Below are 18,118 nucleotides of genomic sequence, written 5' to 3' on the forward strand. Positions count from 1 at the left end.
TATTGTTTAAATGATCCCATTTTCTACACTTTCGAGTAATGGAGCATAGAAAATAAGTCCTCTCCGAGTTGGAAAATAGGCAGTTTACCTTTTTATACCCCAAACAATTACGACAACTGATTAAACTTTAAAAGCAGTACTCAATTCAAAACACATTCCTAAATAAATTAACTAGGTATTTCAGCAAACAAATCCCGAAACAACTTTAAAATACCCAATTGAAGGACTTTAAAAGCGTTAATTGTTCAGAGCACGCGTTCAAATTAAAATTGTTTCAGTCCTAATTGTACATTTCGGCGCTCAATTTCGCTGGAGCGTACCTACCTGCGAGTATCTGACGCAGTTGGCAACATCGCCTTAATTCTCTGAACAGGGGGATTTTGACTTTCAAAGTGGCTTTAGTCCCCGCATAACGGTTCCAGTCTTAGATTGGACCAGTGTGGCGCGTCTGTTAATTCGATCGTTCTACAGGTAATGAGCCAAGAGGCTGACTCGAGTAATAAGTTAGACATTTTAATGCAATTTCTTTGATTCGCGACTTGAGATACGGGCGCGGTAATTGGTCTGGTTTTCTTATGTCTTAGATCACGTTAGAATGTTAGGTTACTGGTATTTCCAATTAAGAAAGTAGGTAATTTAATTTAAGCACTGTCTTGCGTCTCTAGCTGCTGTGATATTAAGAATGGTTTTTCGATGAATCTTTAGTTACTTATTTAAAACATAGTTTTTAAGGTATATAACGTTTTAGCGAAATCGAATTAATAACCCGAATCACAGGTCACACACACATGATCAAATCGGTCCAGCAGTTAAGCAGGAGCTAGATGATTAGGTAATCCACGTACGATAACAATTTTATTTAACAACATTTAAACAGCTCTCTGCGATACCTTCATTTGTGAATGATTTAAGCAATGAAAATGAACAATTCTATTAAAACGCCCGCTGTCTTCTCTTCACTTAACGTTAACGAAAACAACCTTTTTCTGAGTAATAAGTAAGGCTCTTATTTAATTCATCAACTGATGAGCTGACAGGACAGAAACAAGCCTCCTTTGCATTTCCGAAACGTACATGTTTTATTTCAATTTTAATTCCGATTGTTTATTTAATTATCTGAGTATTCTTGTTCATATGTAAGCCGAATCAAAAATCTTTGTTGTTTTTATTGAACTGAGATTGGTTTGCAAAAATGTAACGTTTCATGATGGTGGGTATTCGGGTCACGTCGACGTGCTTTTTGCGAATCACGACAAACATTTAAATTGTTCCCCAAATTACTAGATGTTGCCATGTTCGACAATTGTGTTGCTGCAATATCAAATAACTATTTTGTTGTCGAACGTATTTCAATCTACATATTCACCATTAATTGCTGTTGACTTGGGGCAGTTACGCAATTGTTGTTGGTTTGTTTATTTTGAGCCCGTTCAAGTTTTGTTGTTTATGTTGGTAGATGACCTATAAACAATGTGGAAGATGAAGTTATTGTGACTTTAGGGTCTTTAGCGGTCAAATTCCTGTTAAATGTGTTGTTTATTTTTTATCTTATTTGTCGATGATGAAATAGGAATCCATCATACATGTTTGAGGATTTCGTAGCGGTTCTCCATACGGTCGGGCGGCGTTCGCGTGAAAAGTTCGAGCTACTAGTTAAAACTACAAGAGACCCGTTTCACTGCCATCCATGGGGACTACGGTATTATGTGTAAATCCCCTTACCGAACAAACTACCGAAACAACAGCCCCGTCACTTGTCCCATAAAACGCACAACAAACCGTTACCAGTATTTACATAACTAGATCACAAAGCAACTGCGATATTTCCGAGCCGTTGGCTGCAAGACATATGGACATGATTAGGCCAGCATTATTGTGTCTTCAGGAGCATATTTCAGTCGGTCGAGCATTAGTCGCACAGTTGGAAGCCAGCCAGCCTCGTTTCTGATGTATCCCCCCGGTTACTTCCCGACTATTAATCATAATTCAATAATGTTCGCCAATGAATTGCCCATTTTCGTTCATGGAGTTTTTATGGGGGAAACTGTTTTGTGTTGGTCTTTTTTCTCTGTGTATGATAAGTGGTAATTACGTGAGTGTTGAGTGATGTTCTTCTGTTTGTGTGATTAATTTTATGTTTGGAGTCCTGCCTAATTAAGTAAGTAGAAGGTTAATTGCTATCGTAATCTTGTGTATATAAATTGAATCTCAGAATTATGTCCCAATTTTATCTGTTTGCCAATAATATAAAAGAATCTCCAACAAATCACACTTAGCTTATCCAACCTACATGAAGAAAGTTAAACAAAACAATACAACGAAAATATTCTCCGTAGTAAGCCGTATTTATGCAATCTTACTGAAATATAGTCCGCGATATACGCTATGTAAGACAAACTTCGTAAGTACATATTACGTGTTATCTATACGTTGTAAATCACTGGAGAAAGGACGACGATTTTTCACCAAGGATACAATAGTTTGTATATTTAATCTGAGTAGCATTGGGGGATGGATATCATCCCTTTCACATAGATCCTGGTTGTTTACTGTCCGTCGCATCTTCGAGACTCATAAACTACTCCGCTTTATGCGTTTTTATTTTATATTAAAAGGAAATTAAATGGGTAATGGCTGCCAGGATTAAATTATTTCCTTTATTACCCGGAGGTGCTGTTGTGATGCTTTGTTTTTCTTTTGTTTAGTTCTTCAGTTTATTGGTGGACTAGACTTTTATTAGTGTAGGTATATTAATTAAAAATATGTGTGCAATTTGCGTTATATGGACAGGTTTTTATGCTCATATGCTGTTTTATGAGATAGAAAAGTTTTATAGCAAAAAAGTGCCGTGAAAATGTTTTTCAAGAATTCTTAGAAACCCATGTCTTCGACGATTTTCTGTAAGTAACATCTAGACAGGTATAAAAACAAGAATAAGCAATAAATAAAAAACAGACTCATTGTACAAACATAAAACATTACACACAGTGGAATAACAATGTAAAACAACAAAATCAGCCATCTTGTTTCTGGTAGTAAAACATATAAGTTAGCACACATCTCATCTCTGTAACACGACACTAATACCGCCCCGCGGGCTCGCAAACTTTAAAATGAGCCATTTCAAAACAATATCTGACGGAGATTTCCCAAAGGTCGTAACTTCATATGTGCCAAACAGGTCATATAGCGTGCGGATAAAAACTATGCGATACAAGAGAATATATACTACATTTTTTTTTTTTTGTACATATAACGGTTTTTTCTTGTCTTGTATTTGTAGTGTAAAAGTGATTCTAATGTTTGTAGCAATTAAGTTCGTAGCCGCGTAGTACGTAGTCATGTTCTACGGCGTAGCTGCTACTCTTGTTATTTTTTTTAGATATTTGTGTCTTTTCTTTAGAAAGGAGTCTTTTAAGACTACATAGTTTAATTTAAGCAAACATCAATTTTAAGCTTATAATAAAGTATAAAATAAACAAAGTACATACAAGTATAAAATACACAACACAATGTGTGTTTTCGTACACAGTGTAGTGTATTCGCTAATATTTCAGGGAGCACAAGTTCCCGGATCGAATCTAACTTTAAGTTAGTCTAAGTAAGGAGGCGCTTTACTCTATGTGTCTTTTAGATTGAACATATTTCGAGATCAGTGTACTTTAGTGTTTCTGCGTAGATTTTGCATAGCTTGTGATTTAAGTTTTTGGGGAACATGAAAGTTACATGAAGAACTTTTTGATTATTGTTTGTAATGCTGTGATAGCTTGAAGCAGTAATACCTATATGTAATGAGCTAGTATTTTTTTTAAAGGTTCTTGAAGAAAGAAGTAAAGGATACAATCCAGTTTTTGTTTATTCTTCCTGGTGAGGAGCTTTTTATTTAAGTAGGAAACCTTTGACCAATGTATTATTTATTACACAACCACTTTAGTGCAATTACAGTCTTATGACGTTGATTTCGTAAAAGCATATACTTACCTGCTGACTTTATTATTTTACGTCTATACAATAGCAATACTAATTAAACCTTAAAGCAAGTATTACCAAGGAACCTAGCTAACGAGAACGGTTTCTAGCAATTTAGATATTGCCCCTACCTTTAATCAGGAGATTAATTTTTCGGCAATAAAAACAGTTTTTTTTTTAAGCAGTTCTTTTATTATTTAAGTCAGGACTTTTCAAAATGACCTTAAATTATGGTTTGTTCATTGAGTTTCCCATATTTTATTTATCCTTAAATATACTATGTTCTGCTGGCCCAATAAGGGGGAAATTGCTATTATACTCATATACCATATGATAAAATATATCGTAGATAAAATTTAATTAACTTTTTGCTTGTAAATATTGAAATATTTATTTATGATTATCGTACGGTGTAATTGCATGTGATTGGCGCTCATTATATGATGGTGTAATATTACGGTCATTGTAAATTGGTGTCATTACGCTTTGCTGAAATTCAGGTATGACGGACGGAATTTTTATTTTAATGAATACGTGAAGAATTTTCGTGTGTAAAAACACTGGTACTAAGCTCCATCCGACTGGACTAGAAACCAACCCCATCATATTCAGTAAAAGGCTAGGCCGATGATGGTCATTGTTATCTGAAGGTGAAAATTTTTCCATGGTTTAAATCTGAAAATGTTTTTTTGGGGTCAAATTAAACATCTTTTAAAGTTAAAAGTTGTTGACCACATACTTAGATTTTACGTGACTCCAGTTAAAAAGAAATACAAATCTAATCTTTAATTTTGATGATGATTTTCTATCAAAATAATTAGTGCTTATTATCATAGATATTTAGAATTTGTAACATGCTTATGTAATTAGGATAAATCTATACAATTATGGTTAGCTAGTAAGTACCATATTTGTATGCCCCATGTGGCTGATCACGGCATGAACAATTGTATATATTTCTTTTTTTAAGATCTTTGTACCATACCCGTGTTTCACAAATAAACCATTTGATTTGATTTGATTTGATTTGATTTGAATTTTGGAACAAATGGGTTTATAGTGGCATGTTATTGCAAACATACATATACAAAGACCTTATTTACCAGCAAATTACAGCGATGGATCCACTCTATCTCGCACATGTTATAATCACTCAGCACGGAGAGAAACCAGGTGTAATTCTAGCATAATTACATTACGATTGCTCCAACGTGAACTAGCTTAATTTAATTTACATAGTTTAGATCGTAACTACGAAATTGAAAGTGGCTGCCCTAGTTTGCAACGTAATATAACTCGCTTGTTTAATATATTCACGGGTGTATCCTTTCTTAAGTACTAATAAGTTTTGCAAACAAACATAATACAAACATTAGAAGCCCTATTTATTGCCTTGGAATATCGGTGTCTAATTTTTAATATATCAAGCCACCACTTGATTCATAAAAAATACAAAAAAGTGATAAATTAACACTCTAAACAGGACAAACGAAGCATCGCTAATATTCCAATCAATTCAATTAAACTGTCCGACAAATATGTGCGAACACAATAACGAAGCTTTAATAAAACTAACAAAACAACTTGTTCCGTTTATTAACTTCATGTAACATAATAATAACGTTTGGCGAAGTTTTTCAATAAAATCAGTTCCGCGCTTTGATTCGGCGCCCGTTGAGCACAACTGGCTATAAGCGTATATACATATTTGAATAATGAGTTAGGTTGCTCTGTATGTGTACTTTTTAGGGCGCTTCTTTATTTTTATAGTCCTCAATTAAGACTCATATCACACCTATCAAGACGACCAACACCTTAGTCTGGCCGTGGCCATGGCCATGGATGCTGTAAAGCATCCGAAACCTCGGGATTAAATATAATAATAGAACCGCGATAAAATCCGTAAAAGTAGTTTTATTTAAATGTCTAATATACTCGTACGCGTAAGCGCCAAAAATTAACTCATATTCGTTTTGAAGGTTTTGTAAGGGCCAATCCTTAGTTTAGAGAAGAAACGAAAACGGAACGTTATTTACAATTACATTTTTATGTTTCTCCGTGGTATATCAAGGTAAGTGACTGTCCATGAAAATGTGATGTTTCGAATCTAAATGCTCAAGCTTAGCAGACTTCCCAACAACCAAGCCGGTATTGACACTAGGTACCGTTGCTAGCAAACATTTTCATTTAGATTGATTGTACAGCATTTCAGTACTACCGAACTTAGTTTCACTTAAAATAAAACTGTAATTCTCTTGTTTAGGATCCTCGCTTTAATTCTCGTCCAACTTTGTAGGATCTCAGTTAAACTTCAGCGCAAAGAATTAATTATTCTTCCAGTGAACAGCAGATAAGTAGTGCTTCTGTAGCTAGTGTCAATTTAATTTTCATTCGGGTTACGAGCTCGCCCGAATTTGCTAAACATGCACTGAGCTGTTACATCACCACTTTTGAAGGACCTCCTTAACTTCAACCCTATGTTCCTAAGATCTCTGGGAACGAAGAAGTAGGGAGGGGGGCGGGAGACCAAGTAATACCGGTTAATGGTGAGGAAGGAATCCGACTGGTGCCGACAACGTTGCTATCGTTACGACAGCTGCATTGTACAAAACTAAACAATTATACTTTACAAACTTTATTCCTATTATTATAGGTATTAAAACTTCTGTTGTTGCACTAGTTTTTATAACTCGGTTTTTGTTTAACATTAGTAGCGTTTTGGGGAGTTTTTGTGACCATGTTTTATACAACTGCAGGTAACGGTATGAACAGAGATATTCTTTAAACATGATACATTTTCCAAAGCAATATGGCATCACGGTCCCTTTTCGCAAAGTTTTCTCAACAAATTATTTCCCTGTATGCAACATTATCACCATAATCAATAATGCCTGATAAATCCAATAATTATGTAAACTAAACATCAATCAACAAAAATGGCATAGCTACATGAGCCTTCTCATCCTAAATCAGAGCTCACAGTAACAAATTTTCTATGACTGGTGACAACATCATACAATGAGATGGCATCTACAGCACGTTCTGCATGAATAATCGTTTGCCCATTTATATACGAGCCAATGATTTGGCAATTAAGATAATATGAACATTTTACTGTTGCCCTAATGGCTGCAACGCACTACCCATTAAATAGCCATTTATATTAGCCGCATGTGTGAATATGTTGCATTCCACTTTAGATATTATTATTTTGTTTATATTTGTAATTAGTATTTTTGGTTAGAAAATATTATTAACATCAGAATGTTTTAATAGTTTGGTTGATAGTGTCAAATTATGTTCAACTAACTTGACGTGTCTTAGGTATCAAAAAATCTTTCGCGTAATTTTTACTAATTTAAACAGTTTCGTAGAATTTGGCTTGAAACTATTTTCAGCTAATTTGAAATTCAGCACGACATTTAAAATAGTTTTTATGCAGATATTCTGATCTGCTATCTGGCTTTTCGAATGAATGAACTTGAATAATTCATCACCTTTGTTCCAATAATTCTGCTGTTTTACGAATAATTTATTCTTTACTCTTAATAATGTGTTTATTAATAATAAACTAAACTTCATATTCTAGAAAATAACTTCTCTTTTTGACACATACGCGGTGAAATGAAATGAAATTTAATGTTTATAACTTTAATTTCTGTGTAAGAAAAGTTTCTCATGAGGTTTAATTTCACCAAAACGGTTAAAATATAAGGATATATATGTACATACATATACATATTCAAGCAACAATCGGGTTAAGCAACAGTACCTACAACCTGGCAAGGAAAATACCATAAAACCGATGGTTATTATAGAAACGCACACGACGCAGATAACAGTCACATTTTAACTTGTTTGTTGAAAGTTACGGATACTATCCACTGTCTATCGCAATCGATACAACAGTTTTGGAGTTTGTCCAAAACATATGAAGTTTCGTGAACACTGGATCTTGTCAAGAATTTGTTTTGGGGCTTATTCTTGCTGCTTTCTGGGGTTAAGCTGTCTATAAGTATGTAGGAAATATATTTAACGATTTATTTTATCAAAGGAAGGAAATAGCCAGGAAGATCAAAGTAAACTTAGAACTGCTAAAAATATAACAATGAATAGGTATTTTTACCGGGATATAGAACTTGAAAGGTTTCTTTGTTATGTTTCTTATTTTTTGCAATGAAATCTGTGCTTGAATGTAAATAGAACTACCTATACATATATATAGTGTTAGATCATACACGAAGATAATAATCCCAAACTTTACATTATATAACGCTAGCATGTTCTTAGGGTCGACAAATACAATCATTTGTTATTGTTAATTAGTAATCCGCGAGTGAATAATAGTGAGGACGTGGCGGTAGTAATTGCCGAATTATTCAAATGATTTATTGAACGGATCCCGGATTCGCCGGGATGCTGAATGATAATATTGCTGAGTTATAAATAATTGTGTATAGATCGAGGATTGATCATAGTTATTCAGGTCACCGGTTGAAGCTTATGAGTAAATAAATACTTACTAGTTTATTTGTATTTGGGCCAATTTTGGAACAATAGTTAGCTAGAACCTTCGCGTTGTTAGCTTAGCAAAACTTAGACTAGTTTGAAAGCCTGGTCATTAGGCACCTATCGTTTATACATGTACGCATACGTATAAAGACAAAATTGCACTCAATTTCTCTCTCTAGCAAACTATAAAGATTTGCGTGTGAACATTTTTCAAATAGCTACATACGTATAACAAAGGCTTATACTTACCTAATGAAGCTTTCTAATTACATAATAATACAATCAAACAAGTATAGTTTCAAAGTAGTACTTGGCAAGTCCATTAAACCCTAGCAACCACTAGCGTTTCATAATGATATAATACATACATTGCCCGCTACCACAAAGTAATTAAAACCACATTTGAAGTGTGGCAAGTAATCTAACGCGACTCGTGTTAAAAAGTAAAGTGTTAACGTGCATGCTAACGTACTTTACAAGCCTTTTCTAATTTAAATTAGCTGTCATGTTTTTCAGACGGTTTCACTCGCTTCATGCTTCACGCACTTAAGATAAAAAGAAAAAATCCCTCATGCATGTGCATTAGTGCTTTGCACATACATTTTGATTATCGTCAAGTCACTCATTAGTAAGTAGCCAATTTCAAGGCAGCAAAGATATTTGAAAATCATATATAACTATACTTACCTAAATTGGCAATAGATTAATATAAATTGCATCAATGATTTTTGCTGTGACGGATTTTAATATAGGTAATTTCAAAGACTACTTTATGTATTAACTTTCGAAAATGATTTTTTTTTTGTATTTACCTATTTATTCCAAGAAACTTTATTTTCTTGCATTTCTCCTTACATATAAATAAAAGTCTTTGAAAACGGCGTTATAAAGATACTAAAAGCCAAACAAACTACTACATCTCAGTACTAAAGAACAGCTGTCTACAAACTTCTAGAACAAAAAGTTAAAAAAAATCTCGGCGAGTTGCGGAGGTCAAAGTTTCTTTGAAAAATTGAATTCGTAATGAAGTGAGAACAAGATTTACAAGCGTTAATTTTAACAAATAGTTTGAAAGATTGATGAATTCCGTCGAGTTCAATAACTTGGTTATGTATTGGAAGGTTCTGACAGTGCTTAAGACGGTTTATGTTTATGAATACCTGTGATTTTACTTTCTTGAACAGATAAATTGTTTTTCAGAAAAACAAAGACACGACTAGACGAGATATGATAATGTCAATTTAAATAATCTTTTCAGACTACTACATACAGTCCTTTTTTTTTGTAAAAACACAACTTAACAATATTGATAAAACAATTAAAAAACATACATATACTTTTAAAATTATTGAAGTGTTTTCAAACTCCCTATTAATTTGATAAGTACAAAATTAACAAACGAAAACCAAAACTTCTACCCAAATGCAGTGTAACAAATTATAATAGTGTCGGCACCTCGCGTCTCTCAAATATTCGGCTGCACAGTGCATAGTGTTGGTATGTGTAATTTCACCCTGAATGTCCCGGGACCAACGCCTGTCACTACTGCTCTTGGTAAAGGCTGGCTCATGTTACCACGTAGCTTACTCGAGGCATAAGGCAGGGAATAAAGCAAGACATACACAATCGGGAAGGCAAAGGCCACATGTTTATATATATCGATATATTTTGAAGTGAAATCGTAAAAGACTAGATTCTGATTAACATAATGTCGTACACTGCAGTGTGTATCGACGACTAAACGTATGTAATTATAAAACAGTATTAATAAGAGCCTAACAATTTCAGGGACGCCGCTAGCTGATGACGAGTCCAGCAGTGACCATGGTCGGTGCAATTGAGCCGAAATGCTAGGAAAAGGGTAAGTTTGTATCTGTTTAGCTTGAGATGTGATTGGTCATGGATGATCATTCCATTCATTTACTTGCTTATTTATAACACACCCATTAATATATTTTTGACTATCAAAAAGTTACAAAGCCGTCTTGCTTATACAGGACTTAAGGGTTAGATTCCTGAGACATGTCCATTTTTACTCTGATCTACATACTTTTTTTGTAAAATTTGACATAAAAATCAGGGCTACATCAATAAACCTATGTTATTATGACTTGCTATTACGTAACTAGTGTGCCCTACTCCTAACTAGAATGTTCCCACAAAGCCCGCCCCCAACACATGTAGTCGAACCAACGCTAACTCCCTGCGACTGTGTTTAACAACTTTTAATTCTGAACGCGAATCGCTGATCGAGTTTCTTTGTTATATTAGTTTCGCACTCAGTTTTAGAAAATAAAGCGTCAAACAACTTGTTTTAGAACTTTTAATATGAAACGTTCATTGTTTTCGGTATTTCTACTGTGAGGTAAGTAAACAACATTGCAGTTTATGGAATGTTTATTACTACCATTTCAATAGGTTTGATTTGCGATGTGTCGAAATAACTCCCCTTCTTATCATTGTTCTGTTATCTTGCTTAGAAATAAAGTCCAAGCCAATATTCAGCCACGTCGGCTGTGGTTAAAGGATGAGCCGGATTGGGCATAATATTTTAGTGCAGAAACAATCTAAACTACTATGACGCATACCGTTCTAATTTATTACGTAACCACATAAAACTGCAACTAAAATTATTAACCGCGATCCTCAATTATTTCCACAAATTCATTACACTTCACCGAAACAATACGTAGGTAATTGAATAAATTATACGCACTTGAAAATTGACAAAATCGAGCGTTTTAGTAATCAGTGGTGTGTCAGGGCTGGTGGCTCGATGTCCGATGGCACAAAGCTAATTCAGAAGGTGCAGCTGGCCGAATAAAATCTAATTACACATTCGGAGGCTGGCGACACGTCCTATGATGTTATATGCAGGAGTAATAACGGCTAATCCTGCACTGACCTAGGGCGGCTGCGTCACAAATTACTCGCTTTTGTCCGTCAACGAGGGATTTTGGCGCACTGTCTATGAATGCATTATATCCTCGTGCATAATGCAGTGTTGCGTGTAAGTGCATTAACATACAGGTTATGTAACTCCAATTAAAATAAAGTGCATATTTATAAGTTGCGGTTCATGCGTTTTATTGGTGTTGACACCATGTTTCAACAAATGTTATGGTAAACAAACCTGGTGCCCCATACTCCGCAAAAATCCTTACTGCTAATATTTGAATACATCAATTGTAATTGTTTTAAAATGTTCCGTAATGATAACCTGAACTTCTATAAGACAAAGACCAATTTATAACTACATTGAGGTACCTTTAGACATATCGATAACACAGAAGTATCACCGACACAATTTCAAAGGCAGAGCCTGTCGTTTCCTTGGCAGCTAAGCCTTTGTCATTCACGAGAACCATTCGCTACATCGACCATAATTATTCACCTAAGATACATTTCTATTCATACAAAACTACACACGTATCGAAAATGATAGCATAAAAATCTGTAGCTACATAATTTATAGTTAATTTCTACAAATAATACAAGTAAGTATTTCTTGTACCATTGAAACTCCCAAGCCAGTGATTGGATAAACAATAAAATTTTAGTGTCACGGAAAACGTCTGGCTTCTTGAAATCTGTGAACGTTGAAGATTTTGAGACAGGGAGGAAATATCCTTAGGGCACAGACCAGAGCTCAGCACAATTCTATGCAGTGTTTAAGTGCACTTTAAACAATAATTTTCAAAGGTTTCCGAAGCACGCTGACGTAGTTAAGATATTCAGATATTCGTTGTGTTTTAGTTATTTTTTAAAATTAACGTTTTGATATTATGAAATCCCTTTTTTCTTTCAATGTTGTAAAATAATCCTGTGTATTACCTATTAAAAAAAAGTTAGAAGTAGGAATTAATTGTTAATATGGGATATATAGTAAATAAAATAAACAGCTGCCTAATTTCAGAGAAAACTCGCGTAATATTGTTTACTTTTTATATATTTATTTTTAATATTGCACAGTGGTTTCATTTCCTTGTATTTTCTCCTTAGACAGAAAATTTTCTGTTAGGAACCATAATGAAATGCTCACACACGTTTTGGCGTATATAAAAGAACCACAATGTTGTGTATGGTAAATGTTTTGGGAGGTTTCGAGCTAAATTTCAGTACACATACTCCTTTATTAAGTAACATGGTTTAGCTATAGTCTTAGCTTAAATTTAACTAACCATATATTTACTAATATTTTAACAGCGGCTTCGTTTATACGCCAATCTATTTGGCAAAAAATCTCCTTTTAACCGATATTCTGATGAGCTAATTAATTCGGTGACCCATTTCTTTAAACAGGCTTTTAGCGTTATCGTCTGTTTTTTGCCTACATGTGACTTTTACGATCGTGATTTTCTTTTGTGCGATATTTTTTCTACGACTTCTATATTTTTTGGCACCATTTTCTAATGAATTGCAGAAGGATTGTGATTTAATTATTTGATAAGCTGTAAGTTCGGAAATATGCAAATGATAGAATCATTTTTAAACCTGCATTTTGCATTTTTGAATAAACTCTGTGAATCGTGATTTATGAATTAAAAGCACTTCTCATTATTTCCTAAACTATTCCGGGTATAATTTGCATCTCCGTTAAATTCCGGTGCATTGTAATGCAGTGCATTACGTAACGTGCGGAGTGCAGCGTGCAGCGCGGGCGGCTGCATCGCTCGCTCTGATATAAAAACGACGCGTACATTTAATGTAATTAACTGTTTGTAAGTTGTTGCGTATTCCACGCTCCCCACTTTCTTGTGGATTTAAACAATTACTGTTCATTAGGATGCACACAGAGCGGGCTTTTGTAATGCAAATCCATTGTTTTTGTGCACGCCGCTCCTACACTTTTATGTGAATGTACGTTGGATGGTAAACATAGCTTGCAGTACGTATGTACGAACACTTTGCTCACTCACAAATGAAAAGCAATTTCATAAGTGGAATGCACCAGAAAGTACATACGAAGTTCGTCTTAACTTTATATAAAATTCAATATTTCCGAGGGAGCCGCGGCGCGGTCCGAAGTCAAACAGTCTCAGTCGGGCGACTCGACGAATTTAAAGGAATCTACCATAAAAATAGTAAACACAATTTCTGGTTGTGAAAAGATAAATTTTGGTCTAGCAAACACGGTTGTATCTCGAGGGGAGGAATCTCTCGCAACTTTGATTTGATTCTTAGAATTTGGCGCGGCATATAGAAAATATTGCAAATTCAGTTTGTTGTGTAGTGCGGAGGCGAGCGGCGCCGGGGGGCGAAGCTCGCTAGTAATCGCATTTCAGGCTCGGAAGCGCGCTTACTGTTGTGTTAGTATCAGCTGCGATAGCGTACGTGACGCGGTGTACATAGCGTATCAATGTTAGCGTTTTCAATGTCAGATCATAATTATCAAGAATAATAAAAATAGAAACTGCTGTAAAACTAGCACATAAAACATTCATTTTAATTTAAATATTGTAATTATTACCCACCAGCAAAGGTAGGTACCCATTTTTTTATATATTATATAAGCTTAAAACTGTTGGATTCCGCACGCACGAATGAAACACATATATGTATCTTCTCATCTTCTAGGTACCTATGATCCAACTCCATACCTTTTTATCAAAGTTCTACTCAGTAGCAGTCGTTGTTACAATTCCACGTCAGAGGCTGTCAATCGGATTTGAGATTTTTTTTCCACCAGGTATGCTAGGTGATTAAACCTGCAGCTCACTCGATAAGAAGAAGAAGCTTATAATAACGCTTTTTACTCAAGATAGAAATGTATAGAATGACATAGTAGCGAGAAGAACCCAGTAACCTAGTAGTTTTATATTTCACTCCTCCAGTGGTGTGAGTGCGTGCACTCGGAGTGTTTTGACTCGATTCCCGCGAGACGTTTGCACAACTATGTAGTGGGGTTACCACACGTTGACGTAACTTGTGGAGTGTGCTGCTTCTGGATACCACGTTTTATATTACTTTTTAATAAGTTGTCTTCCCAAGTTTTTGGAATGGTTTTGGATTTTTATTTTGTAGTATTTTTGAAGTTTACAGTAAAAAAATATGGGTCTTGTGATCCTTCATAGGTTCCATGTTTTTAGATTTTTTGTCTTTGATTTTCATCAAAGCAGCTTCGCAATGCTATTCATTTACTAGTTGAGTATAAAACAGTATCTCGTTTTTACGGCTATTCATAGTACACCAATAAGTTTTACATAAACCTATGTTTAAGGGATAAATTACGTAAGCCAGTACCTTAGGGAAAACTGAATTAATCAAAAACCTAATAATATGTACAAAATACTCCATAAACCCGCACTTAAAAACACTATCAACCATAACCAAAGATACCTAAGCAAGCATAAATCTCTTTAAGTCGTAATAACATCTTAGAGAATCCAATTTAGCTAGTTCTTCTCCTAAGAGAATGTACATTCAACAATTGAATCGGCCATTGTTGAGGTTGCACCAGTATTAAGTATTCTGAACTCAAAGCTGTGCTTTTGAGATGTCTGCCAAATACAGCAAAGGCTGTGACGACTCTATGATATGGTATGCATGCATTTGTATGAGTGCTAATGTTCATGTCACTATACTATCATGGTGCATTTTCTAATTAAGAATTTGATAATTTTAAGAGTATATTATGTGTGTATATTATTATGTTATGTGTGTATGAGTATATTATTATGTTATGAGGAAGGTGATGAGTATGAACGTGGATGGATATAGTGGTAGAGGACGACCGAAGAAACGGTAGAAGCATTGCGTGAAAGCCGATATGGCAAGATCAAAGAGAAAAGAAAAGAAAAGAGAAGAGAAAAGAAAAGAGAAGTATGAAAGAAGAAAACATGCTGCGCCGACCCCAAATAAAATTGGGATAAGGGCAGGAGGATGATAATGAAAGTATTGTCATACTGAGTGAGAACATTATATTTTTCTAAAAGCATTAGTACTCACCTTATTCTAATTTAAAACAAAATCTGACCCCGATATACACCGCCTAGTTACAGTAATGGGGCATACCATATGACAATAATAAAGAGGGTTAAATATAAATAAACAGATCCCTATTTTTACTTCTCAAGTCCAGACTCCTTTGTCCAGCCACTCTGTGCGTAGGGGTGCGAAACATTTAAATCCCTTGTTAGAACTTGTGACGTCACATAAAGGGACCATTTCAGGTTAAAAAAATATCCCTCGATATAATAATGGGGTCGAGAAAATCGGGCGCCTACTGCGTGGGACAATACAAGATATAAGTGGGAAGGAAAACGAGCTGTTTATCAATTTTATTTCTTTTATTAACGGCTGCTGATATGTTTTCTGTTCCCTATTTTTTTTGGGTATAGGTAGGTAGTTATTTGTTGACCTTTAAAAATATTTTTTGTCTTAGAAGAAACTGTTAATCAACAGAAGGTGAAACTGTGTTTTGGGTGTAATCTAGACACACGGCAGTGTGTCCGCCAAGTTCGAGCAAAAAAGGCGACACACCGGCCGTGGGTTATATTACACGAACCATTTCGGGCCAAATTCGACCCCCCTGTAACTCAAAATCTATTTTATTTACGCATATCAAATTTCTAGTATCTGTTGAGACCCCCCTCACTTATCTAAAATACAAAATTTCATTAATATACCTATTGTAGGTCTTGAGATATTGACGTCAGAAAATCGCTATTTTTACTATACACTCACTGACTGATTCACTGATTCACTGACTCACTCATCAAAAACCTAGACCACTTCCAATGGTCGTATTGACTTGAAATTTGGCATGGAGGTAGGTCTTTATGTCAAGGTAAAGGGAAAAATGCCAAGTAACATCATTAAAAAGTAACTATTTTAACTGAGGTATGTGTATGGAACTTGGTACTTATTCAGATCTCACTTCTTTTATAGGCGAAGCATTCCCATATTATCGAACTTGGCAGTCTTTCACATTTTTGTTTTGGGTGGGATATATTTTTCCTAAGCATGTTTATTTTTGGGAAATTATTGACAAATTATACCTAACATTAAGTATTTATAGTATATGCAGTCATATCTTAAGTATCAGTGTTTGCGAAAACAACCCATAAGGCGCAGGCCTCCACTAAAAATGTAAATGGCTAGGTTTATATAAAATGCTGCAGTAAAAATGAATTATAGTTGGGATGGTGTCATTATTTTTATTGCCTTTCAAAGGAAAAGATGTAAACATATTCCAGTTTTCTTGGAAATACTTTTAGTTTAAACTTGGTCTTTAGAGTCAAAGATTTGCTCTTTTAGATATTCCTTGTCTACATTAACTTTTACTTTTATTGCTTTAGGGCTTATAAATAAAATAACATCAATTTGACTACACGTGTACAAGCAAAAAAATTGTTTGTTGATTTTTATTACACAGTCAGAAAAAGGGATTATCGTAAACAATTTACAAATAGACCCCAATAAAATTAAAGCTCTTTATAAAGCACTGAAAAAATGTGTTGGAAAAAAAGCTATTTATTTCACGAATGAACATTAAAATCTAAACCATGAGGTCCCTTGGGAAATCAGATGGTTCACAAAATGTTGACGAGCCCTGGTCGGCGGGACGACAGACTTATTCTGTCATTTCCCTGCGATTTATGATAAAAAAAGGTTTATTAAGCAAACTGATTAGCCCGGATAATGGACGCGTTTATGAACGAATAATTTAGGATGGATCGGCGTTGATTAATCTCTTATTTTTGTTTTGTATCTTGTTTCGTAAGCAAGTCGTTGCCTATTGTGTTCATCTGTATTTATTTTACGTAAATTAGTTATGGTACTACTCCTAGCCTTTTCTTGACACAAGAGTTATAATTTGTTTTATATAAATTGTAGGTTACGCTAAAATAAATGCTTAAAGATCACTAAAACCTACCCGTCCCACACGAAATGTCGAATTATTCTGATCTAGCTGGTGCCCGCGACTTCGTCTGCGCAGGTTTAGTATTTCGAACAATATGTTTACAAATTGTAGCCTATGTGTTATTCTGATGTATAAGCTATATTATTGTAAAGTTTCATTAAAATCCATTCAGTAGTTTTTGCGTGAAAGAGTAACAAACATCCATACATCCAAACATCCATACATACAAACTTTCGCGTTTATAATATTAGTAGGATAGCATATGCCAATTCATTAATGGAAATAAAACCGACATACAGATACAATTTTGCCCTTTTGGGAAAACATGCGAGTGGAGTATCTAATATAGGTATGTATATGATTGTAATTAACTAATACTGATTGATTAATTCCGAGTATGTGTAATCGACCACAAATAGAATGTTAACTCCATGATTTCCGACTGAAAGGGGACGCTTAATGTAATTGTAACTCGCTTGAGATATGTGACATATCTGGGTATTAATAAACGACTTATCATCTTCATCATCTTGTCATTTTGCACCTTGCCTTGAAAGTTGTCAGAAACGTAATGAATACTTAAATATCATAGGATTACTTAATACGAAAAAAGTAAGCAAAAACATTGTAAAAGGTTCATATTAGCGATGACCCATATCTATAAAAAGAAGCCGCGGAATACGGATGGAACACAAGTCTCGTGGAAAAATATTTTCATTTCTCATCTGCAAGTATTATTCACAATCAATAGCTACCAATATTTTAATCTTC

The sequence above is a fragment of the Helicoverpa armigera genome, chromosome 23 (assembly GCF_030705265.1).
Source record: "Helicoverpa armigera isolate CAAS_96S chromosome 23, ASM3070526v1, whole genome shotgun sequence".
Classification (NCBI taxonomy): Eukaryota; Metazoa; Arthropoda; class Insecta; order Lepidoptera; family Noctuidae; genus Helicoverpa; species Helicoverpa armigera.